Source organism: Megascapheus bottae, chromosome 21 (genome assembly GCF_031878675.1).
Source record: "Megascapheus bottae isolate mThoBot1 chromosome 21, mThoBot2.hap1, whole genome shotgun sequence".
NCBI lineage: Eukaryota > Metazoa > Chordata > Mammalia > Rodentia > Geomyidae > Megascapheus > Megascapheus bottae.
Window position 1 is genome coordinate 36,128,468 of NC_143529.1, and position 18,476 is coordinate 36,146,943.

An 18,476-nucleotide genomic window follows, 5' to 3' on the forward strand; every position below is an offset into this window, starting at 1 on the left:
TCCTCCTAAGATTTTAGTGTTTTCCTTTTATACCAACCCTTTTAGCTAAAGCCCTGGGGTCGATGTCTTACCTGACCCTTGTGTTTCTTCTCCTGTAAGCGTTCTCTCCATTTAGATAGCCTGGATGCCACCATGTAAGAGATAAGCGACACTTTCATTATAACTCCTGCAAGGAGTCCTCAAAATAAACCCAGGAGATACTATTGTGACATTTACAAATAAAGGAAACAGAACAGAGATCCATCCAAGCTTGCCAGGGCGCAAACCCAGACTCTACTTCACTACCTGTAAATGCGTCCCATCCTTCTGCTCATCTCCCGGAAAATCACCCAGCCTAGACGCACACAGCCCGCCTCATAACTAATTTGCCCCCTCAGCCTAGGGTCTCTAGTTGGCCCTCTGTGCTCTTCTCTGTTTGTTTGTTTTAGCTCATTTTAGTTAGCTATTTTGTGAGTAGAGCTCTCCCAAAAGATACCCACATTCTCACCCTTGCCATGGGGAATCTACATCCTTACACATGGAAGGGCTTTGCAGGTTAAGCTAAAGAACTGGAGATAGAAAAGGATTCGAAATTACTTAGTGGGCCAGTGCCACTCCAGAGCTTTTAAGGGTGGGACAGAATGTTAGGCATAGATGTGAAGATAGAAGAAGAAAGAGAGAGAGAGGGAGGGAGAGAGAGGGAGGGAGGGAGGGAAAGAGAGAGAGAGAGAGAGAGAGAGAGAGAGAGAGAGAGAGAGAGAGAGAGAGAGAGAGAGAGAGAGTCATAGGAAGTGCTGAATTGTTAGTCTGGAAGAAGGAGGAAGACGCCATCAGCGAAGGCGTGTGGGTGGCCTCTAGAAGGCAGAAAGGGCTAGAGGACAGATTCTTTCCTGCAGGACACAGAAGGGCCACGCCTTGCGGTCCCTGGATGATAACTCAACAAGATCAGTTTTGGACTTCTCACCTCCAGGTTGGAAAAAAAATGTTGTTGCTTAAGCCACCCAGTTTGTGATTGTTTGTTAAAGGAGCAGAAGGAAAGGGATACAGTGTTTTCTTCTGAAAAATATGGCAAGCACTCCCTTTCCCCTCATGGGTGTTAGATCCACAGGTACTCCACAGGGCCGCCATTCCATAAGAAAACCTACTACCTTTATGATTTCCCTCATTAGTCTGTTTGTAACAAATCCACCACCCCACGCCCACCACACACACACATACACACACACACACACACATACACACACACACACACTACTACTTACTCTGTTACCTCTTTTAAAGAATCACTCTGATTTTGTCCATTGTTTCTCATTTCAATTTTTTCAACGTGTAACTAACTCCTTTCTTTTCCTTGCTTAAAGATGGACTGGTTTTTATGTGTGTTATTTTTTTAAATGCTCCTGACAGTGAAAACATACTTTCTTGATTTGAAGTCCTTCTTTTCTGATACATACATTAGAAGCTATTAATTTTCCTCTAAGCATTTCTTTGGCTGCACCTTACAAGTTTTGTTGTGTGTTTATTTTTATTCAAAAAATCTCTAATGCTCCTTGGGACTTCTTTTTTTTTTCTTTTTTCTTTTTTTTTTTTGCCAGTCCTGGGCTTGAGCTCAGGGCATGAACCCTGTCCTTGGACTTTCTCAAGGCTAGAGCTCTAGCACTTGAGCCTCAGCACCACTTCCAGCTTTTTTCTATGTATGTACCGAGGAATTGAACCCGGGTCTTCATGCATGCTAGGCAAACACTCTACCACTGGGCCAAACTCCCGGCCCCATGACTTCATTTGTTAACCATAGTTACTTTAAGTGTTTCTTGTACACTATCAAATGTCTCATATTTTCCCAGATATTTTCAAGTTGAATTCTATTATTGATTAATTAATAATTTAATTCAATTGTGCTCAGAGAAGTCTTTCCTTTCCATACTATTTCTTCTTCCTCTGCCAACAAATGCTCTCATGAACCCTATTTTCCAAGAACACCTATTTTCATCTAACTATTACAAATTGTATTCGCTTATTCTTTCCTTCTTTTCTTGATCAAACTCCAACGGGCAGTAGTTTATATTTGTTCTCCCTCCTTCCCCCCTTTCTTTTTCCCTCCCTTCCTTTCATTGCTGGATTACCTGGAGTTCTCTAGGTTTATCCAGTTTTCCAACTCCCAGGTTCCAAGTTCTCAACTCTCATTAGAACCACAAGTCCCTAATGCCTTCTAAAAGTGATTATTTTTATTTAAATTATTTAGAGTCAAACTCATATGCCTCTATCCAAGAACTCAGATTGATGTAGCCAATAGCAGGGAAAAAATTCTCTCTCCGTGCTGGTATTTCATCACCACAGCAACTGAATTCTTGGTGTGTATCAGAAGATGTTAAGACGTATTGTTGCAGTCCCAAGTGAAGAGAGTTTCTCCAAGAGAGCAAGGTAATGAATTGGCCCATGTTATATCGGGAGGTGAAGAAAGTCGCCATTATACATGGCCACTTGGTTGGGCAGTGAAAGTCAAAGATGGGGTGAAAGAGAAAGGAGTCATAATTTACTAAATTAGAGGCACAGATAGGACAGCAGGACCATGGGTGGCCATCTGAAGCCTGTGCTCTTCTGCTTCCCCAAACCTTCACGAGAGTGGAGGAAAGTGAAATGCAGGAGGAGACAAGGGCATTGAGCAGTAAAGGATTAGGAAAGAGAATCAACGGAACCCTGAAGAGGTCTTCATTCCCCTTCTGGTTTGTGAAAGACGAGAGCCATCACAGCGTGTTGCACTGGGCTGCCAGTCAGCCAGTGGAAGGGGAAAAAGTGGTAACAGCTGCATAGGTGACTCGGCCGGGACGTGAAGACTGTGCACACTGCTATCCCTGGAGTCCACAGACACCTGACAGGTAGCTGAGAAGAAGGAAAGCGCTGGGCGCCTCTGTCTTCATGTCTGTTCTCTCTGCTGCTTTGAGTCAGACTCCCTTCAGCTCTGCATGTAGGGATGTTAATATTTGAGAAATGTTTTGTTTGAGACCAGGATACAGAGTGAAGAAGCCAGGATTAAGGGACAGTCGTTAAAGTCAATGAAAGTCGTCTCCCTTTGTTAAATGAGTGTCCTGGTCACTTCTCCACGCTAGCTCTCTATGATCGAGGCAAGGATTGTGCCTTGTCCCTAATCCGTGGTGTGCTGCCTTTTCTACGCTTCCCATGCCAGAAGACCCCACTGTGAGGTAGCAGCTTGGACGCCCTAAGTCAGGCTGGCGGGGGCTAAGTTCACTTTGTTATGAGGGAAGAGATATTCCAAAACAATGTCACCAGCAGCCCCCGTGTCCAGAGCTGGGCCCAGGAGGCTGAGCCTGAAGAGTATCACCTAATACACCACCCAGCATGCTTAGCCCTCCAGAACGGGGGACCCTGAAGATTGCCGAGAGGCTCTGCGCACGCTTCGCCTTCTGTCCTCACGGGACGGCAGCTTCTGTCTTCTCTCTTACCCTGCCCCAGCGTGAAGTGCCAGAGCCAGTAACCAGCGAGCATGGCCAACTTGCAGACTCTACCTTCAGGCCAGCACCTCCACTTCTTTCCTCTTTTTTTTTTTCTCCCAAGGGTGGTCCAAGAAGAGCATGCGTGTCTGATTTTTCAGATTGAAGGTGCCACATTCTGACTGTCTGCCTTGATGGTCTGGACTTGCAGGCATGGAGTTCCCGTGGTGATATGGATTCCCTCAACACCAGCAGTAGAAATCCAAACAGATGCATAGCAGTGCGCGGCCACCGAGGTCTCTGCAGCCAGCCCTGCATTGGGATCTGGAGTCTTTCTGCCCAACTCACCCTCCACCGGGATCTGGAGTCTTTCTGCGGTGCTTTCCTTATGTCTGGGCCTGTCTCGTGTCAGCAGGATGATGTTTCGGGGGCCTCCCAAGGGCCACCCCTGGCCTGTCCATCCCCTGGGGCCAGGTGCTGTCCCGGTCTCCAGCCCCCTTCACTGCGCGTTCCATGTACTCTTACTCTGCGGAACTTGCAGAATTAGCACCCGAAACACTGAACATGCACTCACATGGGTATTCTATGTGCTTGTGTGGGCATAAGCTTCTCCAAGACAATGCCAGAGCAGCTGAGGGCCAGGGAGTAGGGGACACATGGGGGCAGGAGGGCCTTCTGTGGCCCGGAGGAGACTGACCAGGAGAGTCAGACTTCAGGCTTTCCATTGTACCTTTGGAGACCTGGGTCAGGATTTCAGGCTTCCGTCAGATTTCCCAAAGGAAGTATTCATGTTCTTTTTGGAATAGAAAAACCCTAAAATGGCACAAACGTCTGCCCCCCAGCATCTTATTGTCCCCAATTTTTTTTAAAAGCACACTCTTGTACATTTTGATATTTTTCCACATACACCTATCAAGTCTTATTTTATCTGCCTCGCCTGTGATACACCAGGATGAGCGGGGAAAAGAATCAAGGAGAAAAGCCACACTGGGGCCATTCTGGTGTCCAACCACAACAGCAAGGGAGGGAAACCCACAGAGAAGCACAAGTCTCACAAGTCAAGATCTCAAGTGAAGCTGCTTCTCTAAACCCCTCTTTAGGGAGTCTGGCTCAGGAAGATAACAGGGTGACCCCGCAGAGAGGACCCATGAATGCAGCCATCAAGCCAGCCTCAGACGCATTTCTCCAGACCTCCGTGGTGAGCAGGGCGTGACTTGTGGGATTTTGGGCCCTCGACAATAGATCAGCAAATGCTGAAAGGAAACAAAACACCTGAGAAATGGCGCCCACAGCCCCCTCCCTCTGGCTGCAGCGGGCCCCTGGTTCTCGAGGATCTGCAAGTCCAGCAGACGTCTGGGCGGGCATCTGAAAACTGTAATTACCCCACAGATGTGCTCTTTATGAAGGCCCTCCAAAGCAGCTCTCCCCAAAAAGGCCTGAGAGCTTTGAACTAAGACGAAGCTTTGAACCGTTCTCCTGCGATTTTGGTGCCTGTTGGTGGAGAGGCTGAGTCTTGAGAATGTCGGGCGAGTTCTCTGAAACAATGGAAACAGTGACAGACTATGTTCCCCTCTCAGCTGCCCCGTTCCCTTCATGAGTGCCCATGTAGGGACGATTCCCCACTTCACCCCTTCCTGTCTGGACATGCCCCTACTTAAAAGAGAGGAATCACAGGATTTTTTAGAAACCTGGGTAAAATAAGGGCAACACTGCACAATTCTATAGGAACGTGAAGTTGTCATTGTTTGTTGTTTTTCATCATTTATGTCTGGTTGTGTTTGGATGATGGTTGTAAAGGAAGCCAGGACTATGGTGGCACTGACAGTGAAGCCAAGCCTGATTGCCCACATCCCCCCCCTCTCCCCCTCCCCCGGAGGCCAGAGTCACCTGGAGAATCATACAGACATCAGGCGTGATGCAATTGTTATGGTGACCCTAAATTTCATGTGTGAGAAGCTTCATCCCTATTCCTACTTGGGTAGTATTTAGAGGTAAGGCATTAGGGTTGAAAGAACCTCAAAGAGGTCATTAGGATCAAATAAGACCAGCAAGGCGGGGCCCGCATAGAACTGGAGGCTTCTTAAGAAGGGGAATTGAAAGCTAGCTTTTCATTTCATTGTGTCTCCTCATGTGATGTGTGCTTTCAGACTTCCTGCTCTCTAGAATTGTAGACCATATATTTCTTTTCTTGATAAGTCACTCAATCTGCAGTGTTCAGTTAAACAGCAGAAAAGGAATTAAAACAACCGTGAAATGGGATGGGATGGTATGGGATTGATTATCCTACACGCTTTCACCAGTGTCTTCTGAGTTCTTTTCTGTGAATGTTTTACCCAGGATGCATTTCACCTAGGTGACCAAGATTTGATCAATTTACTAAATTGAGCCCCCAAACACAAAGTCATCATGTGAAATAAATAAATCACGTGTAAAGGAGAACGTATCTAAATCCCTAATACAGTCATTGCAAAGTTTAATAGTGGCTCATGGAGGATTAAAAAAAACTATAGCAAACAATGGAAAAGCAGAGGCAGAAGTCATAATTAGGGCCAGGAGTGTGGCCTAGTGGTAGAGTGCTTGCCTAGCATGCACGAAACCCTGGGTTCGATGCCTTGGTACCACATACACAGAAAAAATCGGAAGTGGTGCTGTGGCTCAAGAGGTAGAGTGTTAGCCTTGAGAAAGCCCAAGGACAGTGCTCAGGCCCTGAGTTCAAGCCCAGGACTGGCAAAAGAAGTCACAAACTAGACTTTCAAAAGTGGAGTAGAATGCCAGCAGTGAGCAAGTGGAACAGGAGCCTAAGACCCTGAGTTCAAGCCCAGCACCAGCACGTAAGCTAGACTGGAAAAGGTGATTGACAAATGATAACCTTCCAACAAGTGAGACGAAGGACCGTTTTCTTAAGAATTTATTCATAGGAATTAAAAAAATATTGTTAAGTAGTTGTACAGGGGGGCTCAAATTCAGGGTGTCAGCGGACAGGTAGAGTGCATCCTGATTTCGTCAACCCTTCCATCATTCTCCCCCATCTTTCCCAACCCCACCACCCAGTTCCATTTCACATCAGATATTATGAGCATGTTTGCCTGTGCTTTCTCTTCCCGTCCATCTTTCCCTGTCCCTTTAAGTGTCACCACCCCTTAGACAAAACGTGTTTTGGCTTTCTGGCATTCATTTGGTTAAACTGGAAGTTAATCGGTTAAAAGAGTTACACCATGGCAGCTCCCCTGTGCCACACCAGACGCCAGTGGACTTTTTTGTGTGCACGTGTACATGACCCTGTGTATGCTTTCATCTATGTTTATAATTCAATCCAGCTTCCATGTATGAGAGGAAACATGTACGCTTTGTCTCTGAGCCTGACTTACTTTCCTTAATATATTTTGTCTCCAGGTCCATCCATGCATGCATGAGAATTTGAATTTCATAAGATTCATGGGCAGATTGATTGTAGATGTGATTGATCAACTTCAACAGTTTTCAAAGTCAGGCAGTGGGCTCTGTGCAGAACGCGCTGGCCAAATCGCAGTTAGGCATTCATCTAATCGGAGCAAGTCGACTCTGCTCTCACTGTTCTTAAGGCAAGTTCCACAGAGCGTGTATCTCGGATTTCTGCCACTGTGTCACAATAGCTAAGGTAAGCAGCTGAAGGAGGGGCGGCTTGTTTGGGCTCCAGGTTTCAGAGGTCTCCTTTCACAGCGACTTGGCTCAGTCATTCCCGGCTCTGTGATAAGGCCAAGCAACATGGCAAAATTGAGTGGTGACCTATCCTACAGGGGCCAGGAGGCAAGGAGAGGCAGATCTAGAGGCAGAACAGGCCCCAGGGCAGAGTTCACCTTTCCCTGGCATGCACTCGTCCACTGATGAGGTCAAAGCCCTGGCAATGTAATCACCTCCGGCAGCTCTGCCCCTGCACAAGGCTTCAAGGAGACCAGAACTTCCCAGGGAAGGGATGTGTATGACCCCAAATGTGACAAAATGCCGCACTCCATGCACCATGCTGAGGTCACCTCCACTCTGGGGTGCTGTGTCTTCACTGCTCTGCCTGTATTAGGACTTGAAACCATGCTAGAAGTCATCCAGGGACACCGATTTAGAGCCCAAAGACCTGGGTTCAGATCCCAACTCTATAACTACCCAGCCTTCTAGCCAGCCCCTTGACTTCCCGGAACCTCCATTCTCTCAAGTCCACTGGAAGCTGCACTGTCCTCTGAACACAAAAATTTGCCAAGACAAAAGGTTGAAATGAACAGAAGGACATGCATGAAACATCAACCCTAAACAAGATCTTCACTAGAGAAACCCCTCTGCCTGCCAGGCTCCCCACGTAGCGTCTCTCACCAGTCCCTGTCCTGGGCCTGTTTCGGTCATGGTTGTCTCCATGTCCCACAGCTACCTGAGTTTGTCTCTCTTCTTGTATCTCTCTCTACGACGACTACCTTGAAGCCTGCAATTCAGTGTAGCCTACTCATCACACACATTCCTATAGCCTCGGGTTCAAGGCTGCTACATGAATTTGTGCAGCCCAGCAGTCCAGGAACCGGTAGAAGGTGAGCTGTCACTTCTTTGACACATAGGAGTAGACTTCCTTCTGCCTCCCAGGATTTTGGAATTCTGAGTAGAACAGAAGTCCTAAGATGAGCCACTTTGTGTGTGTGTGTGTGTGTGTGTGTGTGTGTGTGTGTGTGTGTGTGTGTGCATGTGTGTATGTGTGTCTGTATGTGTGTGTGTATGTGTCTGGGTATGTGTGTGTATGTGTCTGTGTATATGTGTCTGTGTATGTGTGTGTGTGTGTATGTGTGTGTATGTGTGTCTGTATGTGTGTGTATGTGTCTGTGTATATGTGTGTGTGTGTGTGTGTGTGTGTGTATGTGTGTGTGTCCAATGCTGTGAAATCCAGAACCCCACGCATGCTAGGCCAGTCAGCATATTATAAAAGAGGAGAATGCCTCATCTGTGACTGAGATCCTCTAAGCCCAGGATCACACTTCCTGTGTGTTTCTTTATCAAACACTTGCTGCTCCCCCTGCCCCCCACCCCCAGGTGGCACCAGCAGGCAAGGTTATTTTAATACTAACATTTACTTAAAAAACAGGTTTTTGCTGCTAACCAGGCAAGAAATTAACTGTGTGTATGCATGTGTATGCATGTGTACATGTCTGTATGCATGCACGAGTGTACTGTGTACCTGAGGATTTAATGCAAGTCTGTCTGTGCTGCTTGCAGCTCTGGGGAAAAGATCTGAAGTCTGTGCTTACTTAAGCGGCAATGTCAGTGAAAAGTCCAAGTGCCAGCATCTCCTCTGGAGACACAGCTAATCAGCCCAGAGCAACACAGGCTGGAAAGAGGGGCTGGGGTCCACCCCAGAGCCAGGACACTGGCCAGAGGGCATTGGTGGAGGCATCTTCCTCACTGGATTGGGAGGCACCATTTCAGCCTCCTTTCCAGCTCACTGACTTAGCATGTGGTCGCCTCCATTGGTCTCCAAGGCTGTCCTAGACAGCCAGACACAAGCTTGGCTCCTTAATAGCCCTGGCTGTAATTTACAGCCTTGTTTGGTATGCGGCATTTCCAGCACTGCAATAAATTCTGCTGTTAATCTCAGGCTCAGAAAAAGTCTTTCTTTAAATTGCTGCCATTGCATAGATGTTGGTAAAGCCTGCTTTTAATAAACAAAGAGTCCTGGCAGATTGTAGAGAGGAAAAATGGTGAACAGAGCAAATTTCTCTTTGATCTCTCTCCTTCCTGAGTCTGAGGGGCCCCCCATCCACTCTTACTCCACTCACTACAATTTTAAGTTTGCTGTATCTCACTCTATCCAGAAAGAAAATAACATTGGTTCATGCAAAAATATGAGTCATATTATATGGCAACCTGTCCAGAAATACCTGCATTTTTATAGCTGAAGTTGAGACATTCATTTTTAAAGGTAGTTTTCCATATGTTTTCTTGTTGAATAAAACTAAGAGGGACTCCTATCTTTAATTCTGACTGCTTAGAAGAAAGAGATGAGGAGGACTGGGGTTCAATGTCAGTCCAGACAGAAAAATAATAAGCCAGTTCCTCATCTCAACAAAGCAAGCTGGGGGTGGTGGCACACACCTATCAGCCCAACTAGAGGAAGACTCCAGTAGGAGCACTGCAGTCTGAGGTCAGTTCCAAAACCACAATGGTGTCATCTGAAATAACTAAAACAGGACTGGAAGTGTGACTCAAGTGGTAAAGCACCTGCCTAGCAAGCAGACAGCCTTGAACACAAACTCCTGTACTGACAAAATAAGAGTAGACTGACAGGGAAACTTCTGGGAATAAACAGTGAGAAAAGTGATGGGTGTGGAAGTTCTCGGCCAGAACGTCTCAGAACCATGCATGAGCTAGGGTAACCTGTCTGCAACAGGCAGCTCACGCTCAGCGCCTCTGCATCTCCCTGAACACAAATGCCTTCTCTGAAGAGCTTACATCCACGGGGCAGAACTTTATTGCCCCACCTTATTTCCATGGCTTCGGTGTCCAGGGCTCCACCCACCAGAGTCCAGAACTTTGGTTCCTCCCTGCAGGTAAGCCACACTGCCATGTTACACTGGGCATGAAGGGGGAATTATGGCGAATTGGTGGAGGCTTCGAGGTGCCCTTGCAGATATGATTTCGTCTACGCTGAGCTCTCAGGTGGCTGAAGGTTAATACATCCAACTTGAGGCCCTTGGCAATGGTCAGTGTGGTGTGGCCCGCAGTGCCCCCTTCAGGTCAGAAGTTCTCCCACGCCCCCAGGCTGGACTCTAACTCCTCCTCACCCTTGCCTCCATGCTTGAGCTGCACCTCCTGCCCAGGACTCTCTTTATAAGAGAGAGCAATGCCTGTTCTCTTGTTACAAACCTCCTTAATTTGAGTTTTCCTGTCATTTGTTGGTAAATATACAAGTATCTCTAAAAGCTATTCTATGGTGGAAGGGATCGTCTCACAAGTTTAAAGAAGAGGAGACCAGGGGAGGCATAGGAAACTATATTGCCTCTACAAAATGGTCTTTAAAAATGATAGCGCAGGGCGGGAGGCAGGGTTCAAGTGGTAGAGCACCTTCTATCAACTACAAAGGCCTCCATCCATCCATCAATCAATCATGGTGTGTCCAAGCCATTGTGCAGATCTCCGCACCAACAGGAGTCTGGGACTTTCTGTGGAACTCGGTCTCCTTGGCAGCCCAGGACCACTCACACAGGCTCAGATGACCAAGACGAAATGAAGAGGACACTTTCTCGCACTAAGCAGCCCAAGCACAGCATGGAGTGGCTGGGGGGGGGGCTGCCTTTTATTCCTCCCACTTATTGAATCCTGAGATACAGGACTGGAGTCGGGACTCCAGGCTCGTGCTTGCTAAACTGGGGCTTCACCAGGTGCTCTTCCCCTTGAGCCGTGGCTCCAGTTCCATGGGCCTGTGAAGACACATCCTTGAAAGTGCCTGGGTTTTCTAAGTCTTCTCCAGTTCTGGACATGAATGGCTTCTCCATCAGAGCCTTCTGGGGAGTGAGGGCTGTCTCTTCCTGGGGACTGTGTGACACACACATAGGACCAAGAACCCCCAGGGAGCAAGCATGGAAGTCTGGGCTGGAGGGGACCTCAGCCACCAAGGACATGACTGTGTCACCTGTGGTGAACATGCCAATCATAGCTGTCATGCATGTAAGGCCTGAGGCCACACACCTTTTCCCCCAGACTCCTCCTCATCACGACAGGGGGCTTTTCAGCAGACACCAACTCCCTCTCAATACCTCCCACCCCTCTCCTCTTCACTTCGATTACGGCTTTACTCTTGTTCAACATCGTGTTATGTTCCCTGCTTTGGACATTGGCCCAACACTTTGGGAGGGAGCTTCTAGAATCACCACAATGCACTTAGTGTTTTATTTATTGTTAGTCTCCCCATCAACTTCCATCAGGACAAGTGCATTCATCTCTCCTGGCCTCTGCTGTGTCCTCAAGGCTTGAAAGAGTGTCTGGCACTTGCTGGATGCCCTGTAATTCTTGTGAAATGAATGAGTAAGTGCTTCGGACTTGCTGAGTGCTTGTGTGCTCATTGGGCCTGGTCCAGACAGCAAAGAGACCTGATGTCTTGGGTGAGAATGTCACCCACATGTGCAGGCAGAGCTTTGGTGTCCATAGTTTCACTAGACAAAGCTGAGGACGAATGGAACGTTAGAAGGGGACAAAGCCAGCCCTCGTGGGTCCCCTGTGAATACTCAGTATGAGGTAGCTAGGCTCTGAGATTCAGGTGGCTCTGAGAACCATCAGCCAGACAGCTGGGTGACATTCATGGGCAGGTGAAGGAAATATCCAGGGCGGGGAAGGACCTGGTAGAGCCAGGGGGATGGTACAGGAAGTAGGTAGAGCACACATCTGCATATAGTTTCCTTGCCCTCCAGCCACTGGCTAGGCTGCTTATTGGTGAGAGGGACCTGCCACGCGCTTGCACAGGCAGAGCCCTAAGGGACTCAGATACCAAGGCCTCAAACTCAACACCAGTGACTCTTAGATCCTGGCTCTGTCAAGGCAGCCAAGGCATTGTTCTCGTTCCCTATCCAGATGGGTGATGGCTGTGAACGCACAGGTCTGATTTCAGGGTCCTGTGGCTGTGCAGTCTCCCAGGGCCCAGTCTCCCAGGGCCCAGTCTCCCAGGGCCCAGTCTCCCAGAGCCCAGTCTTCCAGGGCCCAGAATTTGGTTGCATGTTGTCATTATTTTTTAAATTTTAACTTAAAAGGGCCTTGTGTTTCCATGGTCAGCCCATGCCATGGAACTGGAAGCCTCTTTTGGATTATCCCTGTACTTTGGGAACTATCTCCTTATGGTTACCGCCACTTCACCATTGCGTTCTGTTGGCCGGGGCTATGAAAACACTCCCAGTTCAGACTCCCCAGGGCCAGAAGGCCGAACTGTCCACATAGGTTCAACAAACACGTGACGATTACTTAAGATCAGCCACAGAAGCTGGCCACCTTGGACAGGCTGAGCACTGTAAGAACACACCCTCCAATCTTCCTAACACCCCAAAAAACCAGACGCTGCTCTCCTCATTCAGGAGATGAAAAGATGAGCTGAGAGCAAGCAGGTAGCCCAGCCTGAGAGCTGGAGGGGCTCCTAAGTTGTTGACTAGCAATGTTTTTTCTGCCTGGGGCTGACTTTGCCACATCGAATATCGGTGTAAAGATAAGCTACAAGTGAACCACTGACTACGAAAGGCTTTACCAGCCACAATTCCTTCAACAAACATTTATCAGGCTTGGACTCCATAGGGTGCAGGGGACCCTTGATGAAGGGTCAAGTGCAGCGTTTGTTTTGGTGTTATTTGGGACCTACACAAGGCTTCTCCATCCCAGAGTCAATAAACCTTTTGTTCCTAAGAAAATGAACAAATCAAGCAAGCCTCTCTATCACTGGAGCCCAGGACTCTGCCCTAAATGCAGGGGAACCCAGCACCCTATTGAAAGCCAGAGCAGAATCCCAGTACTGTACTTAGAAGGTGCTATCAGGACACACAGGTGGGAGAGGAGGAAGAAAGATGTGGAAGGGGAGGAAGCTAATGGGGGAGCTTGTTGTCAGGTCAGTTTCCCCTGTGACAGCAGTTATTTAATACTCTGGGCAGTTCAGGAGCAGCTGGAATCATGTCTTGGGGTTCTTCCAGCCATTTATCTCTACCCTCTCCAATGGTCAGGGTGACTGGGTGGAGTGGGGTTTTTCCCTGACATTTCCAGATGGCTGGCATGTGGACAGACAGGTACAGATGGTGGCAGCTTGAAGTCTACAGGCGATGCCAGGCACATAGGAGCCAAAGGGTGGAGCAGGGGTGGCAAAGCAACTTCTGCTTTAATGCTTGTGTGAATTCATCCCAGCTGTGACCTTATTCACTTACCCTGCACACATTTCCCTCCGAGGCCTGGTTCCTTGTCTAGAGATGTCCTATGTCCGGACTCCAGAGGCCTACGTCTGTGTCTGTCTTCAGAGGCCTATGCTGTACAAACTTTTAACACGAGCGAAGGCTCTTCCACGGGGGTCTGGTCTCACACAATGGCTGTTGGGTCTGTAATTGCATCGCGCTTGTGTTCTGAGAGGCACAGCCTTCCCTATTGCCTCAATTTCCCCTTCTCTTTCAAGTGATGTGTTTGGTGATGGAGGTAAGTCTTAAGAGAGAAAATGAGCAGCGGTTTTTATTTTGCTGCCATCAAAACTGTCTGCATTTCTCCCTCACACCGATCCTGCCTGCATCTCAGAATCCCACCTCGGCCATGTGGTCCAAACCCAGCGCTCTGAGCCCCGCCCCCCAGACCCCAGCTCCGTGTAATCCAAGTCATGCTTGCTTCCAGAAACAGTGTCCCTTACTTACGAAGCTAAGTCAAGACACGAAGGTGGAAGGAGAAGCAGGGGCCTCTGGGAGCAGAGACAGCAGCAGGATGGTGATGCTACAGACCTGTTGCAAGGATAGGAATAAGGCATGTTAAAGAGGGCTGGCAACACAGTGAGGAGAGATGGAGGAGAAGGTCCGGCCACAGGGGTGCATTAGCTTTCTACAGAGTAACAACATGCCAGGACCCTCCTTTTTCTGAAAAGGAAAGGCCTCCTTGGCTGAGTTTTAGAAGTTTCAGCCCATGATGGGTTGGCCTCCATCCCAATGGCAAAATAGGAAAGCTAGGAATAGCCGGCACCATCTTGGCCGTGTGGTGGATAGGGAATTGAGTTTAACTGGCGCCATCTTGTCTTCATGTGGAGGAAAAGGAAGTCGGACCTCCCAGATCATGGCTGTGTCTGGATTCCTAGGGGCAGGAGTGGGGACTTGGATGATAGGTTAGTGGACCTTAAACTTGGGGGACTCTAGAGTGCTGTGTCCTGTCTCCTGGCTATCCGCCGGTCAACATGGGGTCCCACTTTAGCTCTCCACTGAGGTGCATCTGGGTGGTTGATATTGTTTTTCTGCTCTTTCTTTCCTTTTCTGTTCCCATGGCTGTTTGCTAACAGTGTTAAAGGTATTTGTGGGCTGCTGGTCTTTGTGACAGAAGTCCATCTGCAGATGCCAGCTTTCTAACGAGGGCTCCCAGTTTGACCTCTCAAAATGTGGCTTCTCTGTATCTTGCTGACTGGATTCACTTTACAATAATGGTAAGGCAGCTTACCCTGGTGAGGGCATGTGGTAAGCAAAACCACTCACATCAAGCTGGGGAATAGGAGGAAGAGGAAGGAACTTTAGGAGGCATGGCTTGTTGGGAGGTACTTAGATAATTGAGGGTAAACCATGCCTCTTAAAGTTCCAGGAGCAATCAATCAACTCTGTGTGTGTGTGTGTGTGTGTGTGTATGTGTCTACTCTCTATTTGATCATTTTGTGATTTTTTTTTCTTCATAGTCCTGATTTACATATTGTTACTTGGCTGTTAATTTTTTTATTTATTTTTGTTGGTCATGAGGCTTGAACTCTGGGCCTGGGCGCTGTCTGTGAGCTCTTCAGCTCAAGGCTACCACCCTTCCTCTGGAGCCACAGCACCACTTTCAGTTTTCTAGTGGTTAACTGGAGATAAAAGTCTCATGGCCCTTAGTGCCCTGGCTGAGTTTGAACTGCAATCCTCAGATCTCAGCTTCCTGAGTGGCTAGGATTAAAGGTGTGAGTCACCATGCCCAGTTTTGCTTATTAAGCTTGCTTATCAGATGTGTTCTAAATAATTTTCTCCCATTTTTATCCACCATATAAACTTTAGGCAAGTCCTACTATTTGTGCATTTCATGTTGTCATCATTTTATTTTTGACCCTTTTATTCTTAATTGTCACGTTTTATATATGGAAATCTTGGGCGTGGTATCAAGCACAGAGTAGTTCTTCTCAAGTCAGAATTCCAGTCACGTCTCTGGTGGTATTGAGGTTCATTTATATTGGGCTAGAGGAGGCTATTTGTGCTAATTTGCTCTTTTAATCTAAAAACATTAATCACTGCAAGAGGGAAGTTCAGACAATCTCCTAGGCCAATGCTGTCCTGGGGACCCCCGGGTCCCCGGGCCCTCCCTCTGAGGGATCCCCAGGTTCTCCCCCCGAGAGATCTCTGCATCCCTGGGTCCTCCCCCCTGAGGGTTCCCCAGGTCCTCCCCACTGAGGGACCCCCAGATACCCGGATCCCCAGATCCATTGGCCTCTACTCAGATATCCCAAATGCTGTTCCCAGCAGTTCAACCAGTTCTGAAAATCTGAAGGACACTTGTAAATGGCAGAGGCTCCAACAGAGAAACTACCAAAATGGCTTTTCCAATCATTTACTCTTGTGCGCTGGAATGCTGTGCTACTGAACTGTGAAATCTCCCTATGCACAAAAATTTTCAATTTTTTAAATGCTTAAGAATTTTCTTCACTGCCCCTTGAGAAAACACACTCAGTCATTCCAAACCAAAATCAAACACACATGGTGTGAACACGGATCCTATGCCACAAACTGTGGCCACTTCCTTGCACACGTGGCACTTTTCCAAGGCCCTCTGAAATGTGACTTGGTGACCACATCGCCTGCCCTTGAACCTGACTGTCTTGGTCAATACAAGTGTCGGGGTGACACTGTGCTAACTGGCCAGGGTTGGCCTGCCTGAAGGACATGATGGGCCCCGGGGGGTCAAGCTGAATCATTCCAGCAATCCCAGATACAGCTCAGACACTGCAGCGGCCAGAGTTTGGTCCTTAGGTGTCCCCCAAAGTTCTCTTCAGTCAAGTGTGGGACCCAGGGAGGTGTCATTTGTAGGACCTGTAAGAGGTGACTCCTAAAATGCCTATGCTCACTGGGGATGCACCACTGGTGGAGAAAAGGAGGCCTCAGTCCTTCTTCTGTCTCTCCTTTGCTCCCTGGGCATAAAGGAAGTGATTTTGTTCTGGTGCATAATACACTGCCACTGGCCCAAAGCACTAGGACCCATCCATCATTCACAGAAACCTCTTTGATGGAAAGCTAATACTGAAGAAAACCAAGCCAAGACCAGGCTGACCTGGTCAAGTCAGAAGACTGTTCACTCAGCCTGCAGACCCTTAAACAAGAACTAAAGTGTATTTCTGCAGAAATCCTGGTGGTTTCCCAGATAATTGATGTGCGTAGAGCTGACTCAAGTCTCCATCAATGCTGCCCATTCAAGAGCAAAAGCACCACCAGCCCCTGTCTCCAGGTATATACACACAGCTTCCATTCCTCTGGCAGTGTGGAGAGGGTATGCATATCTAGGGCAGAGACAAAGAGACCCCCTCCCAGGCTTCGGGGAACCCTTGCAGGAGGACCAAGGGAAAGCAATTGGCTGCCAGAGGACAGTCTCTGAGAGGGCATTGTGTCACGGTGCGTTCTTGCAATGCAGTGGTCCCTGAGGCAGCTTCTGCGAGGCCTTAGCTCAGCCAGATGGCCAGCCCCACACTTTGGCTTCTCACGTGCAGGGCCTGGTCAGGGTTCTACAATCTCCATTTCTGTCTCTACTGTCTGAGAACCTCAGGAATAACATAGCAAGCTTGGGGTCTGAGTTTTATCAAATGAGTCTGGAATCAAATCCTAAAAGTCTGTCACAAGGCTCGTGAGCCCAAGGCCATACCCTTAATTCTCCATTTCACCAGGAATGAGCTAGTGACACTAAGAAAGTCAGAGCTGATGGCTGCATTAGGAGAGCCTCCAGTAGAGCGGAGCCCACACAGACTGTGTCATCTTAGTTGTTATTCTGGTCACTCCTGAGCTACTGGAGCATGGTTCATAGAGAGAAGAGTGTGACCAGGACCTGGCTTTACCACAAAGGCTGAAGGAGTCTGGGAGGCACTGGTGCGCTTCTCATCTAGGAATATCCCTGGGCAAAAGGATAGGAAGAGCTACTGAGAAGCTGAGCCAGTAAGAAAGCCCTGTCTGTCTCTGCACACCCCTGAAAAGGCAGCCAGAGCAGGAAGGGCAGGTGTGAAGCGGAAGCAGCAGCTCCTCCTTTAACCAGCCCAGAGCTCCATAAGCCTTGGAATGGTGCTGGCAGATGCCCTTCCTCACCAGACTCCATCAGTGGTATTCGGATAGCTGATGGGCACAGCACGTCTGAGCTAAAGCGGATGCCTGCTTCATGCCCCCTGCACACGTACACCACACACACACACACACACACACACACACACACACACACACACACCCATATCCCCACTCTGACCCTTTCAGAAGCAGACACCAACATTCTGCAAGGTGCTAAAAGTCCCTCCCTCTTTCCCTCCGCCATTCTCTCCTTATCGCCTGTCTTGCTTTCTCTCTCACTCCTCTCGAATACAGCCTTTCAGCTCAAATCCTTCTCATCCACCTTGTACGGCTGAACACAGCCCACCTCTGGCCAGCGCCACCATTCCTACCCATCAGCTTTCTCTGCCTCTCACCCCACGGTTCTGCTTCCTCCTCTCTGGGCCCACCCTTGGCCCTCTGTTCTTCTCTCCACATGCAGCCATGATATGCCCCAGTATGCAAGAACCCAACCACGATGTGTCCCTCTGCATCCAAGTCCCCACACTTCCATCAAACTCAGCTGGAAGTCCTCCCCAGGGCCAGCCAGACTCTCCTCCAGCTCCTCACCACTCCCTCCCTGCTCTGCCTCCATCCTGTCCCGGGGACCCCTTGCTATACTGATGATGCACACATGTGCCTCAGGACCTTGGCATCCGAGTGTGTCCTCTTCCTGCAGGGGTGTGTCCCTTTCCCTACCCCTTCCTTTTTCAAATGTTCCTTGCTTGAGCCCATCCTGTCCACCTCCTGTGCTGGCTTACAACCAAGTGTGGCTTGCATGGGACTGTGCCACCGAGGTTAAACATGTCTCAAAAATCCTACGTGAGTAGGATGTTGCTGGTGGACAGAGAAGAGCCGTGGCTGGCTGTGCTGGTGGTGATGGCACTTGGGAGAGGCACATGGCCTTCATTACCATCTGGATGAGCATGGCACAGCATCTATCACTTTCTTTTGGGACATCTGAGAAGCTCCCTCAGTCTCAGGACTTGGTATTGGACCCAAAGTGCCCTACTGCAGTCGGGTCCTGGCACTGGGAGTT